The sequence below is a fragment of the Barbus barbus genome, assembly GCF_936440315.1.
Source record: "Barbus barbus genome assembly, chromosome: 2".
NCBI lineage: Eukaryota > Metazoa > Chordata > Actinopteri > Cypriniformes > Cyprinidae > Barbus > Barbus barbus.
This window is the reverse complement of record NC_136730.1, coordinates 38,081,544-38,097,359: the sequence shown is the minus strand read 5'-3', so window position 1 is coordinate 38,097,359 and position 15,816 is coordinate 38,081,544. Positions and strand designations below refer to the sequence as shown.

Below are 15,816 nucleotides of genomic sequence, written 5' to 3'. Positions count from 1 at the left end.
GAGAGTTATGTAATTTGACTGGCAAGGCTGCATTTCCCCACTGGAGTATCGCAGACTAATCTCACCGAGGGACGGAGCTGCTCTTGAAAGATGCGAGGACAAGAAAAACATGCTTGTAATGAGCAGAGGGCTTCCTTTCATCTGTGGCCATGCCAAACACCTCCCCTCTTACAGTCAGGAGATAATGCTGCAAATATGATCAAGTCTTTGGTAGGTGGTGCGCAGGGTTCAAGGGGAAATGGAGGTAGAGAGGGCTAAAGCAAGCGCCTTTGCTAACCATCAGCATGGCGGTGGATTTAGAGTGGTTAAAAATACAATCTGATTCTGATTTACTGCTCTGGGTGCCTGGAAATCATGTGACTGGCATCACATGAGGAGAAGTGGAAGGAGTTTGGGAGGGGGCGAGGAAAACACACACAGCGCGTGCTGCCGGCATAATGAGCTTTGTGATCGGTCTCCTTGGTTTCCACTGACAGTAAGCAGATATAGTCTGATTTCAGAGGTAAACACCAGAAGATCTCTGAGCTCCAGAGCTCCACAGGAACAACAAAAAATGGAGGAAATTATCAGCGCTTCAGAGGGTAAAAAAGGAGCTTGACTTCACTCTGCTAGCCTGTATGCTGAGAGATAATAGCATTCACAACTGTAGCGATACGATGCTACATACAAAACTTCAAGGACTAGTTCACTCGAAAAATAACATTTTTTCCAAACCCTGTCTTTCTTGGGTGGAACAGAAATGGAGATGAACAATGTTTTGAAAGTCTTATGAAACCATGACAGAAATTCTGAGAAAAAGAACAAGAATCAATATCATTCATTAATGCTTTGTACTTTTTGTATACAAGTCAGAGCAGTGGAGGTGATCATTAGTAAATAATATGGCTGTATCAGTGCAATCATATTGATTGATGCATCCACCAAATAGGTAATGATATCATGAGCATTAGCTAATATTGTAAGTGAATTGATGTCAGATCGTCTTGTGATGAAACCTCCAATTTACACATCTAGTAAATAGTTACTAAAATTTAAACAAAGTTATACTATCATTTAGACTGTATGGAAAACAGCTGCTTAAAATCCAATTATGTGTTACATGGAGGAAGGCCTTGATTTGAAAGGTGAGTAAGTGATAACAGAATTAAAATATTTGGGTGAACTATTATTAAGCCTTTCTTAGTACACAACAGCAAACTATCTGTTCTACTACTATGGGTCTGCTGGCTTCCTTGGGGGAATGACTGTCATAGGCTGCCGCTGCTTACTAATGAAGAAGCATGGTCACATGAGCTGCTTGCTGGAGTGGGACCCTAGATTCGAGACAGCGAGCTCTCTGCAAGCAGTGACCCATTTTCACAACAGCCTCTACGCACACATACACAGAGGAGACGAAATCCACACTCAAAAACAAAAACCCTTAACAAAAGCAGCGGCAGGCAGAGCCCAGGCATGCAATAAGCCCTGCTCTTAATGCACACATTCCAGAGCTGAGCCGTCCACCTGCCTGCTGGTACTAGTAGGGGCGCCAACAAACTCAACGGCATCACATTCACAAATAAAAGCTACATGTTCAAACATATATACTCTATTTAATGCGAGTGAGAAACACCAGCTCAAAGTGCCTAGTCACTATTCTCAAACTGGCTAAAAATGAACAATATCTAAGGAAAATAAACATCCCACAGCAGCCAGAGTCATACAGTTGCAGCCTCAGTTATGCTTCCTCAGTGTTTCAAGATCCAACCGTCGCACCGAAAACGTGGAACTAGCCGCTAACAGTCAAATATTCATTACTAGCTGCAACAGAAAGAAAGAAGGGATTTACCGATTCCATGGCCGTCTTCAGTTGGGAAAGGTTAAAATCCAGCTAAAAATGCTGAAGATGTGGCTGTGAAGTCCAAGGAATCCTGCGAAAGCAAAATTAAAGAAAGATTAGTCTCGTGAATACTGATAGTTCACCTTTCAAACATGAACATAGTCAATTCCTCAATGCAGATCAATTTTACTGTATTCCTTCATTTCAGCACACTGAACGTGAAAGGCCAGTCCATACGAGAAAAAGGCAGAGGATTCATCCATTGTGTATTTTGCTCATAGGTCCATTTATTAGGAATAGGTTCATCACAATTTCAAGGACAGTTGGTGTGTTGGGACACGATTCCTATTTCGCTGTCACCCAATCCCACAAGCTGCTTTGCAACAGTTTCATCATGACAACAGCTGCAACAAGACTGGTATTCAAGGCTTGATAGTAATGTCTACTGTACTCTTACTAGGGCTGGGCGATATGGCAAAAAATTAAATCCAGATTTCTTTCAGAATGTTGACAGTTTTGAGGTAATTTAACAAAAACAAATTCAAGAACAAAAGAATGAAATACGAAGTCAAATACTGTACAAAATTGTAGCGAATCCTATGTTCAGAAATAATATCAAATAAGAAAAATGCTAAATATTTATATTTAGCAATATGTAGACATTCAGTTTTACATGTCAACTCAAAAAGACAATTCAAATTCCAAATAACTGGAAGTATAACACCAGTAGAATGTTATAACAGTAAATGCTTTGTAAAATCAATAAAATAACAGCACCTTTAAACCCTTCACCTTCATGCAAATATGAAATCAAACATACAATCGTAAGTCTTTACATTTTACTGCACTGCTTTTCCATTGTTTTTCTAAGTAAACATGCACTTAACGGATGTGTTTGACCACTGCACGTCTCGCATCTTTGCAGTTTCTCACATGACACAGCAGTCTGAAAAAAGGGTGCTCAAGTTAAAAAAAAAAAAAAAGGTTCTGATTGCGTCTCATAACATTGCTAATTTTTAGGGCTGTAACAATAAACCACAAGCTGGTTGATAGTCGATTCAAATGTGACGATTAAAATCGGTTGAGATGCCAAACAAGTTCCGATACAACTGGAGTAGTTTATTATGAATGTAGTGTTTCCCACAGGATTTTGTGAGACTTGTGGCGGCAGATGACGTCACATAATAATTTGCATATTTATGATGTCATTGCGTCAAGTTTACGTTCAGACAAGTTTTGGCACTTCAGATCTGTTCTAGTCTATGAACGGTCACAGCTACTGAATGAAAGCTAAAGTTTTTTCAGAAAAGTTGCTAAGTTTGTCAGTAAAAGCTGCTAAAAGGGTCTGAAAGTTGCTAAATATAGTGCTGAAGTTGCGCTCCTGTGTGCGAGATGCCGGAGCTGATGGCAGGGGGCAGTGGGTATTTGTGGCGGTCGATGTGGATATTGTGGCGGCCTGCCACAAATAAGTCAACGTATGGGAAACACTGTTGTATCCCTGAGGGGATCTGATTGTTTTTAGACAAGTTTGTGGTATTTTCTTTTCATCTGACCTCTGAACGAAGTATATTAAAGTAGAGTTCATAAGCAGCAGCTCTGCTTTGTTTTCAGCGGTAACCCAGGAAACTATATATCAATGAATTTGTGTCTCATTCAGCTCTTCTGCGGTTTCGTTTAGATGTTTTATGTAGTATAGTTTCACAAAAGTCAAATTTTGAAATTATACAGTCTAATTTAGACAGTGATGGGGACTCGAGTTTGAGACTCGGACTCGAGTGCGACTTAAGTCGCACACACAGTGACTTCAGACTCGACTTGAGACTCGACCTTGAAAGACTTCAGACTCGACTCGGACTCGAGCTGCGGGACTCGTGAACAATGTTTATTTTTAGGAAACAACTGATGAGCTCGCTGTTATTCCCCTCCCTCCGTTACCTATAACCTGCCCATGTAACACGTGACGTACTACGTATCTGCTGCGCGCGGCGCGGCCACACTTTTAAAAAATTTTTTTATTTTAGGCGCGGCCGCCATACATTAGAGGACAACGAACAAACATGTTGACTGCTGTGCCATTCATCGTTAGCTTTGGATTTAAGGATAGATTATACAGTTGGTACATTAGTAAAACCATTACGCCTATGGAGAGTCACGTAAACCACATATCCAAGTGAGTGTGTGTGTGTGTGTGTGTGTGTGTGTGTGTGTGTGCGCGCGTGTGCTTGCGCTTGCGTGTGAGAGAGTGTGTGACCAGTGTGGTCATTGAAAATTTGTTCAGATATATATTCTTCACAGAAAATGAGCCAAGGCCAATGAGTCTGAGTTTGAAAAAATAATTAATCGTATAATTTTTCTCTTGATAAAAAATGAAAACTGGTCCTACAGATCCGAACACCATACAAGGGTTAATTGCCAAACTTGTGGTGGTCGATTAACGTAATCATTTACGTGCCGCTGGCTTCCATCACGTTAATTAACGTTGTCTGCAAACAGGTTACAGGATTATTGTTGATCATGTAACATTACACTGGTTTGAGAGTTTGGGATGTGTTGACTTACAGTAGTTTATAAACTATGATTAGTTGCATTTTCATTGCCATTTAAGTGAAATTATTGAACTTAAATATACAAGCTTGATAAAAATGATCATTCTAAAGAAAATTTCAGATGGCTTTTGCATCTGAACTCTCCATATATTTCACATCGTTTGGTTTGTTGCAATAGTGTTTTGCATTTAGCTACAATGTGATGTTTGACCATATTAAGTCTTTCTTAATTTTTAGTCTGTACTGTACTTTGTGTTCATGCTACAAGTTAAAATACAGATAATATTAACTTAAAAGTAAAGCATTCTTGGTGTTTTTGTCATGTTGCAATAGCCTGTTTACACTGATTATATATAAAAATCAAAGCTGATACTGTATGCTAATAGATAAAGGAGTCATAATAACATATTACATGCTTTCAATTCCTTATATATAGCTATGCAGTGTTGGATGGGTCGCTGTACGTGATGCAACACTTATTATAACCAGAGACTTAATATAATGAAGAGACTTGAGACTTGACTTGGACTCTAGCTCAGAGACTTGAGACTTGACTTGGACTCTAGCTCAAAGACTTGAGACTTGACTTGGACTCTAGCTCAGAGACTTGTGAGCATCTCTGAATTTAGATTAAAAATTCCTCATGCTGCATGTACGCTGCATCTTTGTTTGGATCATGATTAAAATCCAGTGATAGAGCACAGACAAAGCCTTAGTTTGTTTATATGAAGGGATTTATTTTATTTGTGTAACTTATTTGATTTGAGGTTAGTTTAAAAATTTCAATTTAGTTTTGTTATATTTCAATTTCACAAATAAACATGCAGCAATATCCTAATAAAAGGACACCTTTTCATTTACTGTATGTCTTCGATCTCATTTTGTAAATTTTTTTCCAAAAATCTAAATTGTGAATCAAATCGTATCGTAAGTTGAGTGAATCGTTACATCTCTACTAATTTTCTCATTCCACTAGTAGCATCTCATGTTTTTCAACAAAAAGGTATTTTGTGTGAATAGCCCCTAGTGGCAATATGTTGAGTGTGTGCGGGCCCACATTGCTGTAGAATAAAATACAAAAATATTCTGAGCTTGCACATTAAGCACACCACTTTTCAACATTCTTCACAATTAAAAGTATCATTTTTATCTGTAGCATAAATGGCAAAACACGTTACGCATCTTATGCACTATGGTCACTATGAGAATAGAAGAGTCCACATTAAGGGCAGTCCTCACTCAGATGGGGTGTCTGGGAGGATCAGAACCCTGAGGATTCTCCCAGCAGGAATGTGCCAGATTGGATTAATCCTGAGTGGAGAGAACTCCCTCTTAATGGGGCTTCAAAACGAAACCGTAATCTTACCGAGAAAATCCTCAGAATACAGAGAAAAAGAGTAGCTCGGCTCCCCACTCATACACACATCAACTAGCCATTGTTAAACTCACCATAAGCTTCCGGCTTGAAAGACCACCAGGTTATGAGAGGATATGCTGAACAAGTCATTTAGAATTTATACGAACTAGAAATTACAAAGAAAAAAAAGTCACCCAACTGAAATGTGTGTCAAAACCAGTTTGAGATCAGGTTAAAAAAAAAGAAAGAAAAAGTAGTAGTTCTTTATATTTTAAGCTTCCCAGACCAGTTTACTGTGTTCATTAGATGGTAGTGGTGAGACAGTCTCTCTCTCTCGATCTCCCCTGTCCTGCTCTGAGTCATGCTCTGTTGACCCTAAAAGGAAACTCTAGGCCTGAGGAAGGCTCAAACTCTTTAAATCACCAGTCAAATGGGCTGTTTATTAGTGCAGGCGAAAGAGGATGCTTTCACAATTCTTTCTAGCAAAGGAAAGAAACGTTACTGCAGAGGATGGACCTGCAAAGCTTGCCACATCCTGACTGTCAGGCTATGAACACTACATAAAAACAGGCAAAACTAGCAGACCCGGTTAAAACCAACTGGTTTAACGGATACAGGGGAAAAAAAAAAAATTCAACCTAAGCTTTAAAATATTCTGAAGCCTAACCAAGCATGGACAACATAAGCAGGGAAAAAAAAAAAAAAAACGCAGACAGAACAGGGTTAAAGTCAACATTAAATTAAAAATGGACCTTATATTTGAATGGCTACTCTTATAATCGATTCATCTGTGCATGCCATTCCAAAACAAAATAATTAACAAACATTCATCAAAATAAAAGCAACAAATGTTAAAAGTCAGCATGAACTACAAATTGAATTTACAACCAACTTTACTTCAGTACTGTGACGTATTTCTGAGTGAAACAGAATATTGAAAGCAAAAGTTAGAGCGGGGTTTTAGCACACCACCTCGCCATCTCTAGCCCTCAGCAGTCTAGCAGTTGGAGGGCAGTGGTTATGGATATTCTGCCCAAGCCATCACATTCATATCAGAGCTGAACATCATTCCAGAAGGAAAGAAAATTCTCAGATTTTGACAAAAGATTAAAAAGAAAAACTATTATTTTCCCCCCACGTAGATTAACTTGCACCGATTCATTGTTCACCACAAGACTAATAATGCAAGCCAAAAATAAATAAATAAATAAGCCTTTAGCTAAACAGCAATGTTTTAACAAACACACATTCAGTCTGGCTCCACTATGGTATGAAATGGTCACTTTTCAAATCCAAACAATTCCAGAAGGGCAAATTCAAGTCCACACTAAAAAAAAAAAAAAAAAAAATACTAATATTTATGTCATTTTATAATTTTTTTTAATAAATTTATCTTCAGGTGTTTGTGTTATTTAAAGAGCAAAACACTAAATGAAAGTGCTTTCAAAAGAGTAGAGATGTAAAGGTATGAAAATTTATTATCACGATTATAGTGACCGAAATATCAGTTATAACGGTATTGTTAAAATATGCTGGAAATGTTCAAAATAAATGACAAATAAATAAATAGATTCACCAAGTATTATATTTAAAATCAACAAACAACAAATAAAATGACTTTGTTTGCCAAAACACTAAAACAATAACACTATCAATGATGTCTGGATTTTAAATGGCAACATGACTGACAACAGTTTTTCTAATAACATGTAGGGATGCATTGATCTGATACTCTGTATCGTCATTATAATCGGTATCGGCTCCGATACTGGCCTTTGTCAGATGAGACCGATCCAAATCCGATATTGTGCATATACTACTGTGTTATTGTTAAGCCCCACAAAAGCACAAAAAACATAAAGCACCATGAAGTCAAAGTCCAAGTGTTCTGAAGCCATTCCATAGTTTAATGTGAGGTAAGGATGAATGTTTAAGTCGTTAAATTCATGCTCACATAACTCTTCTCTCCGCTGCAGCTGTCTGTCATCCTCCATTCAGCATTAAAACGGTGTGTCACATTCGGTTACGACAGTCAAGGTGATGAAACTCTCTCCAAGAGCGCACAGTAACTGAAATGTAAAACTATTAAAAGAAAAGGCTTAATAAACTATGGAACAAATTTAATAAACTATGCATCAATATCTCTTTCCTTTGTGCTTTGAACTTCTCCAAGCGGAGCACTGCATGCTGTGACCAAGCGCATCATTCTGCACATGGGATGTGCATAAGCCCTTTGTGCTGCTCTGGATTGGAGCTTGTCGTATTATAATACTTTTGAGCAATCAAAGATTATGTATAGCATTTTTTTCTTCTGTCCTATGATAGGACAGAACAAGAAAGGCTATTAATAATCTAATGTATATCACAGTAATGGAGGCAGCAACATATGATAGATAGGACTCCGATCTATATTGCTGCCTTCATTACGGTGCTATGCATTTAAAAGCAATGTCTTTTAATTTTATGGTTTATATTTATATATAAATACATGTATTTGATTTCATTAATGTATTTTACAACAATACAAAGAACAATGTGTAACATTTTGCCAGATTTAGTCCTACACTTATTCACTTTTATTTGTTCTAGAACTATTTCTAAATCCACTTTCATACAGCAGGTGGCGCTCATGGAATAGTAGAATTACAGCTGTTTCCTGTAACCTCTGTGGACAAAGCAGCATTGCGATTAAGAACACTTTAGGTATTAGATGGAGTGAAGATGATGCTGAACAAAATGCCGTTGAATCTTTTCTGAAAACAGAACCTTCAGAGGTACATTCATATTATTCATTTATATAATTCCCTTAGCATTCTTTTAAAACCTCCCGGCTTTCTGTCATGTTTTCACACAAAACCAAAGAACTCTGCATGTACAGAAAACTTGCGTTACTTAAAACTGTGTTTTATGCTAGACAGTATTTATGTATCCTGAGTTGTTCAAACTGCAGTAAACAAATATGGTATTAATGATAATTAAAATATGAAGCGATAATACTAACCGTGGATAATTTTATCATGATTTATCATCAAATTGGTAATCGTTCCATCCCTACAAAAGAGTCCATCTTATTTTAATATTTTTTTCTTGAAGTCCTCTTACAATTATAAAATATATTAAATAAAATCATAATTAGGGTTTCTATGAAAACTTTCCATCTTTTTCTGACCTTTACAATCACACTGAAATTTACTTGCCATTGGGCTTTTAAGAGTGTAAACATTGTGAACTGAGCAACAGCACTCTTCTATATTTATTCACAAGCTGCCAGTTTAAAGCTGGGTCAAATATAGTTTGGTCCATCCATCAATAACAGTTTCTTTGCAAAGCTTGAATTACTCTGTAATAACAGGTTCATAAAACACTCAAATGTGGCACAAAAAAGTTACACTGATAAAAATAAACATTAGGGCTTTCCCACTGAGCTCTTTGCTGGGTAGTTTTCATTCTAGACCCAGCTCTTAACCCTGGGTAAAGGTACTTTTCATACTAGTAATTTAAAAGCAGGGCTAGCACTGGTTTTACTGGGGGTTATGAAAGTCGATTGTAACACTGGAATCATTTGAAAGGATATGTAGAATGGTGCCAGAAACCACCACAAGATTGGGTGAATACAGAGTTTCTGCAGTTTTTGTTGCTTAGTTTCAAGCAATATTTTAAGGCTGGGGAGGAAGTTTGTGGTTACAGTATGTTTCATAATATATCGATTCCTTATTTCAAATGATCAAGATACATTTGATTTAAAGACTCTACCACATTCAATCAAAATTCAAACTTCAAGACTTCAACAATTAATGTCCTAAGGAGTTCTCACCATAACAAACCAACCAACTAAAATGTAATAGAAGGCCTGCACATCAAGTACTCTGATCAGTAAAGGGCGATTCTACTGCATTGTAGGGTTGGGCGATGTCAACAAAATTGGCATCAGACGATGTCTACAGTGAAACATTGCGATGGACGATGACATTGTGGGGGTTGGGGGGTGTGCCCGAAGCGTGAATCCGTATTCAGAAAGGCATGGAAAACAAATTACAACTGCTAACGGTTGCCTGTAACAGTTATATTACAGTACATAATTTCACTTACCACATAAACATAGTCCATTAGTAGTTCTGATGGAAATTGCTGGCAGAGGGCCTCAAAGCACATCTGAACAGATAAACACATGGAAACATGTCTGCCAACATGCTCTCGACAGCAATCAAACTCGAGATCACCAAAACCATTCCCACATGCTATGGAGTCAGCGGCAGTACAGAGAATGCATTTCCTGCACTCAGAGCCACAATGCATGTTTGATGTGCTTTGGAGATGAAATGTCCTCAGAGAAAAGGATGAAAATCGTCCCCACATCACGTTACATTTAAAGTACTTCAACCACAAGCATCTCATGCAAGGATAGGCAACAACTGAAGCTACACATAGGCAGAGAACTAGGTCAGAAGTAGTGTTGTCACGATACTGGAATTTCTAACTACGATACGATACCTTGAAAAATATCGATACTCGATACCATTTTCGATACCACGGAGAAAAAAACTGCCACAATATTAAGGGGGTAATTTTTTTAATTTAAAGATAAATGTAACAAGTCGAGAACATGCGGTATATTTTACATGAACAAAAAAATGTCTTGAGGTACTGCATTTGTTGATTTATTTATTAATCTTTTATTAATCTTAGTTAAAATGTTAATCGAAACTAACGTTTACTAATACATGTACTAATTAAAATCCAAAGTTCTATATGAAATCCGTTTTATTTTTCCCCAAATTCTGTAAAAAAAATTTCTACATTAAAGTTTTTCCATTTTAATTTTTCAGGGTTTTCAGAAATTCTGTGTTGTGTATTTAAATTTTACTGGATATCAGATGAAGGCATAAAACAATTTTAATTCATTTATATTTGAATTAATGAAAATTAAACATTTACATTTTTGGCAAATGAAGGCGATTTACTATTAAAATTAAAATATTTGTGATTATTTCTTTAAAAAAAATTAACAGTAGTAGTAAGTAGTAGTATTATGTACATTCTACTAAATAATAGTAATATAGCCTATTTCTGGCACACGGCATTTAATAGGCTAAGTTAAACCAAACTTTTATTTTGACGGGTTGCCGTGAATACTTCTAAAGTTCTGTGTGTGTACGATATGATGCTAGTTTTACTCAAATTAAATGGTAAAATGCTCGTAAAGTGCCTTTCAGATCAGTTCTGGAGATATTGTTGATGTATTTATGTCCTCATTGAGACGGCAGACGCTGAAATCACCGCGAGCGCCACATTAGTAAACACAACCGCACGTGCAGCACATTCACACAGAGACGCGCAGAACATGCAGGATTCATGTTTAAATCCACTTTTGCAGCTTAATATTTACAGATACTAGTCCATATCGCGATTTGATTTAAGTGTAATGACCTACTTTTGATTAATTCATCCAAACTTTGACAAATTACGTGACATTCCGCGTTAAACTGTAAATTCCGTGTTTATGACTGGATTCCGTGCGCGTTCTCTGCATCGCGGAGATCATAGATCCCTACAGATAGCGCTCCTGCTGTGTTCTTTAACAACCAGAGCAGTCATCTTTCTATTCACTTCACTTTTGCTATTTAACCAGAGCGAAGGAGACGAGTGCGGTCACGTGTGGTGCTTGTCCACGCGCCTTTGGAGAGAAGTGAAAGTGACAGCTCGGCTAGTATCGGTGTATCCATACTTCGGGAAATTAATATTGGTACCGTTCAGATATTTCAGTATCGATATTTATCGAAATATCGATATTTTTGACAACACTAGTAAGACGGGATCAGTTTTATATGCCACTGCTAGAACAGCTGCATGGGTGGGGAAAAAAAGTTGTTTTGGTCCAGGTTGTCGTTGTGGGTCTGTAGCCGGAAACTGTGGCTTTTGTGAGCACATAGGCTACGTTCACAAGTTTTTGGAATTGGCAACCGCATTTACCTACAGGTCTCGAAATGCCCCGTTCACAGAGCAGCTTACAGTAGCATCACAAATACTGACTGAATAAACGTACAAATGGAGTCGAGCCCGTATTCCTTACCTGTAACCATAGCGACAGTGACTAAAGTAATATCAAAGATGGCAACATCAGTGTAACTGATAGTCTTATTTTCTGACATGACAAAATACCAATCATACCGCAAGTTCCTCCGTCAAATCTTCATTAACTGACAGCCGTTTTTAAGGGGGGGGGGGGGGGGGGGGGGCTTATCTGAAGACTTATGAAAATGAATGTTAAAAATAAAAATATGAAATGAAAACATGATTAGATGACACTTCCTATGATATTAATCAGATAATTTAGATACATAAACGTAACATTACAACTTGTATCTGGACAAAAGGATGCATATGCCAGTGAACCAAGTTACGCACTATAGCGAGAGACAGAGACACAGAGAGAGAGACAGAGAGAGAGACAGAGAGAGACAGAGACAGAGACAGAGACAGAGACAGAGACAGAGAGAGAGAGAGAGACAGAGACAGAGACAGAGACAGAGACAGAGACAGAGACAGAGACAGAGACAGAGACAGAGACAGAGAGAGAGAGAGAGAGAGAGAGAGAGAGAGAGAGAACTAACTGAAACACGGGTAAGGACAGGGTTTACTATAGATTTCCCCATCCTATGAAGTTCTCATTATAATGCTTATGTCATTAATGTTTAAGGCAGTTATGCTCTCTCTTCATCTACATTATCAAGTGATTCCTAAAATCGCTAGCCCGATGTCCCGGGCCTATTGTGTTTTCCAGTCGGGCTACCAAAATATATCACTGCCCTGCCCGACGGGCTACCTTAAAATACAGGGCTCCCACGCATTGTTCCCTCTAAGCTGAGAGAGTGTGCGACCGTGCTGCTCTTCCACCGCGGCCGCGCAGAAGAAATAATGTGCCTCACGCACACAAAAATGAGTTGGGAAGCCATTTAATTGAATGCCGCCAGTAAAAGGGAAAGAATAGCAATGCTTGGGCAAACCGCTATAGAGCTGATGTCACGACAGAGTTAGAAGCGGTGAATGCGGTTTACAGGCTTCATAGAAAGAGAACAATGTGCACCAAATGAGTCGCTGTAGAAACTGAATACTTCAATGGCTGTGGTGCGCTCAACACGGGAGCCAACGCAAACACAATGACATGTGAAATAAAACGTCCTCATGTATTAAAGAAGAGTGGCTTGATTAAGTGCTGGAAATAGCGGAGGATGGGCAAAGAATGGTAACAAAACTCTGAAACATGTACAGTCACACACAAGTGTATTGTACAAACTGTACTTCATAATGATGTTTAGACAGCTATAGAAGAATTCATGTTCACTTTTATATATTTAACTTACAGGTCTCAGCTTAAGTTTGGCTTCAGTGTGTATTCTATTCTATCAGTTTAAATAGTTTGTATTGATAATATATTATGTTAGGCCTATATATAGACTCAAAAACAAGGTCAATTATTTAACAGGAGTCTCTTGCTCATCAAGGCTGTATTTTTTTCAAAAATACAGAAAAACAGTGATATAGTGAAATATTGCAATTTCTAATATTGGTTTCCTATTTTAATACCTATACTTTAAAATAGCATTTATTTCTGTGATCAAAGCTGTATTTTCAGCATCATTACTCCAGTCTTCAGTGTCACATGATCCTTCAGAAATCATCCCAATATGCTGATTTATTATCAGTGTTGAAACTGTTGTGCTGCTTCATATTTTTTTGGAACCCGTTACATTTTTCTTTGATTCTTTGATTAATAAAAAGTTTAAAAGAACAGCATTTATTCAAAATAGAAATATGTTCTAACAATAGAAGTCTTTACTATCAATTTGATCCATTTAACACATCCTTGCTGAATAAAGTTTATTTAACTTTCTTTAAACTTTTTTTAAAGTATCTTTAAAAAAGAAAGAAAAAATTCTGACCCCAAAATTTTGAATAGTTTATATTGTAACAAAATCTCTATTTTGACTAAACACTGTTCTTTTTAACTTTTTATTTTTAAAAAATAATCACAGGTCCCAAAAAATAGTCTTAAAAAAAAAAAAAAAAAAAAGTACAACTGTTTCCGACATTGATTAAAAATCAGCATATTAGAATGATTTCTGAAGGATCATGTGACTCTGAAAATACTGCTTTGCTTCACAAGAATTTATACAATTTTAAAGTATATTAAAATAGAAAACATTTATTTTAAATTGCAATAATAATTCACAATATTATTTTGTGAAATAATATTCAGTACTTTTTATCAAATAGATACAGCCTTGATGAGCATAAGAAACTTCTTTAAAAAACTTTGATACAAACTTTTGAACTGCAGTGTATTGTACAATAAAAATGTTTTCTCAGGTAACTTAATGTACATCATTTAGTTACATCAAGGGTCAAATCAAAAATAAATAGCACATTAAAGTTAAAAGTCACTTTTTTGCGTGCGCTCTGTACAGGTCTGGTATAAAGAATGCTTTTGCTCAGGTGCATTAAATAGATTTTTAAGAATTCTGCAGATACCCTGCAAATAGTCAAATAAAACACTTTCCTTGATATTCGTTGATATTTGTGTATTGAAAATGTTTTTGATTGACATTTATGGTCTTTATTTTATTTGGGCTAGTTAAATTAATTTCCGGGCTACCAGGGATTTTTAAATTTTGCGAGCCCTGAATCGCCTGCATGCTTTCGAAGCCATACGACGTATGAAAACAATTTTAATTGAAGTATGCCAACTGTTGAACAAATATGACGAAAAACTTCACTGCTGCATTATTATAGGATCAGTATTTCTGAAAAAGAAACATCTAAAAGTAATATGACCGTCTCAAATAACTCAGTCAATATCTGGCATTGCATTTGAGCATGAAACTAAACGCTGGTAATATGCAGCGCATTCAGCATGCATATAAATGTCAATATCCCAACGCATCCTATATTAGATTAATCAGATATGCATGTAGCTAACCCAGACATTACTACGTGACTTCAAAGCAAAGTTTCTCTCTTTTCTCACATCTATACTTTGAACCGCATGCTGTTGCAAGCTAAACAATGAGAGGTCAGGGTGACGCCCTAAGTGCTGCTATAACCACATTTTCTTTTTCCACGATCATTGTTTTCATGATTGATCATCACTGTCATGGCAGAGTACTCTATCTCTGTTGCACATATCTAATTTGGGTGGGGTGGGGTGGGGAGCAGAGCATTTGAGGAGCGCGCAGAACAAAACTGACAGGAATGGCTCCGATGGAGAAAAACTGACTGGATCCAAAACTTTCAGATGGCACAGCTCATTTCTCCAGCACTGTAAGTTACCGAAATCACACATGAAAACACGCAACACACAGCAGACATGTGTCTGTGCAGCAGAACGGCTCTCTGTTTGATATGACATAAGTAGTTGTCCAGTCCTGTTCACAGCGCGTGTTTTCTGAGACTGCGGTTGTGAGTCCTGAAATGTATGATTGTCACGCCTGTAAATAACCGTACTGTGTGTGAACGGAACCGCATTAAGGACTCAAATACAGGATTGACAACTGTATTCTGTTGCTGTGTGTACATGGCCATAGACCTATATGGGGCAATGGGCATTGTGGGATTAAGGAGGAGACGAGTGCTTTAAAGCAAGCCTGAGGGCACAGCCATCCTTTATCCCACCTCTCTTCTGTTTGCAGTCCGTACTCTCTGTGCTGTTCCCCAGGGCATTGGATTACAGGAAGCGCCACCATTTCCACAATTCAGTCAGCTCCATTTATGTGGGAAATCAGGCCGCGGGAGCTACCCTCCCCCCGCCCTTTGCCACAAAGTGCCTCTCTTGTCGGATAACACTGCCCTCTCTTATCTCACTACATGTCTGACTATGGCCAAAGCAGAATGCACATAATCGCTGGGGACCTGCGGACAGTAGTGGACACATAGAAGTTATGGAAAAAAACAAATACACAAGCATGTTTTGTACACCCAGCTTTATTCAGGGAAACTGGGAGCTGAAGGTGTGCATAAGGCTTCTGCAGTGTCTTTCATCAGCGTTTGAAAGCAGACATTCAACAATGGTTTGACGAGACGGAAAGCAGAGTCTGCCA

General features: G+C 37.6%; 1 protein-coding gene across 1 annotated transcript in view; it reads right to left on the bottom strand.

Annotated features, from left to right (window-relative positions):
- LOC306887876 (ankyrin repeat domain-containing protein 11-like) overlaps positions 1–15,816 on the bottom strand; it is a 132,717-nt gene that overhangs the window by 90,634 nt on the left and 26,267 nt on the right. The window contains exon 2 of the mRNA XM_079445880.1: positions 1,829–1,910. The gene's annotated coding sequence lies outside the window, so the exon portion shown is untranslated. The remainder of the gene's footprint in view (positions 1–1,828; positions 1,911–15,816) is intronic.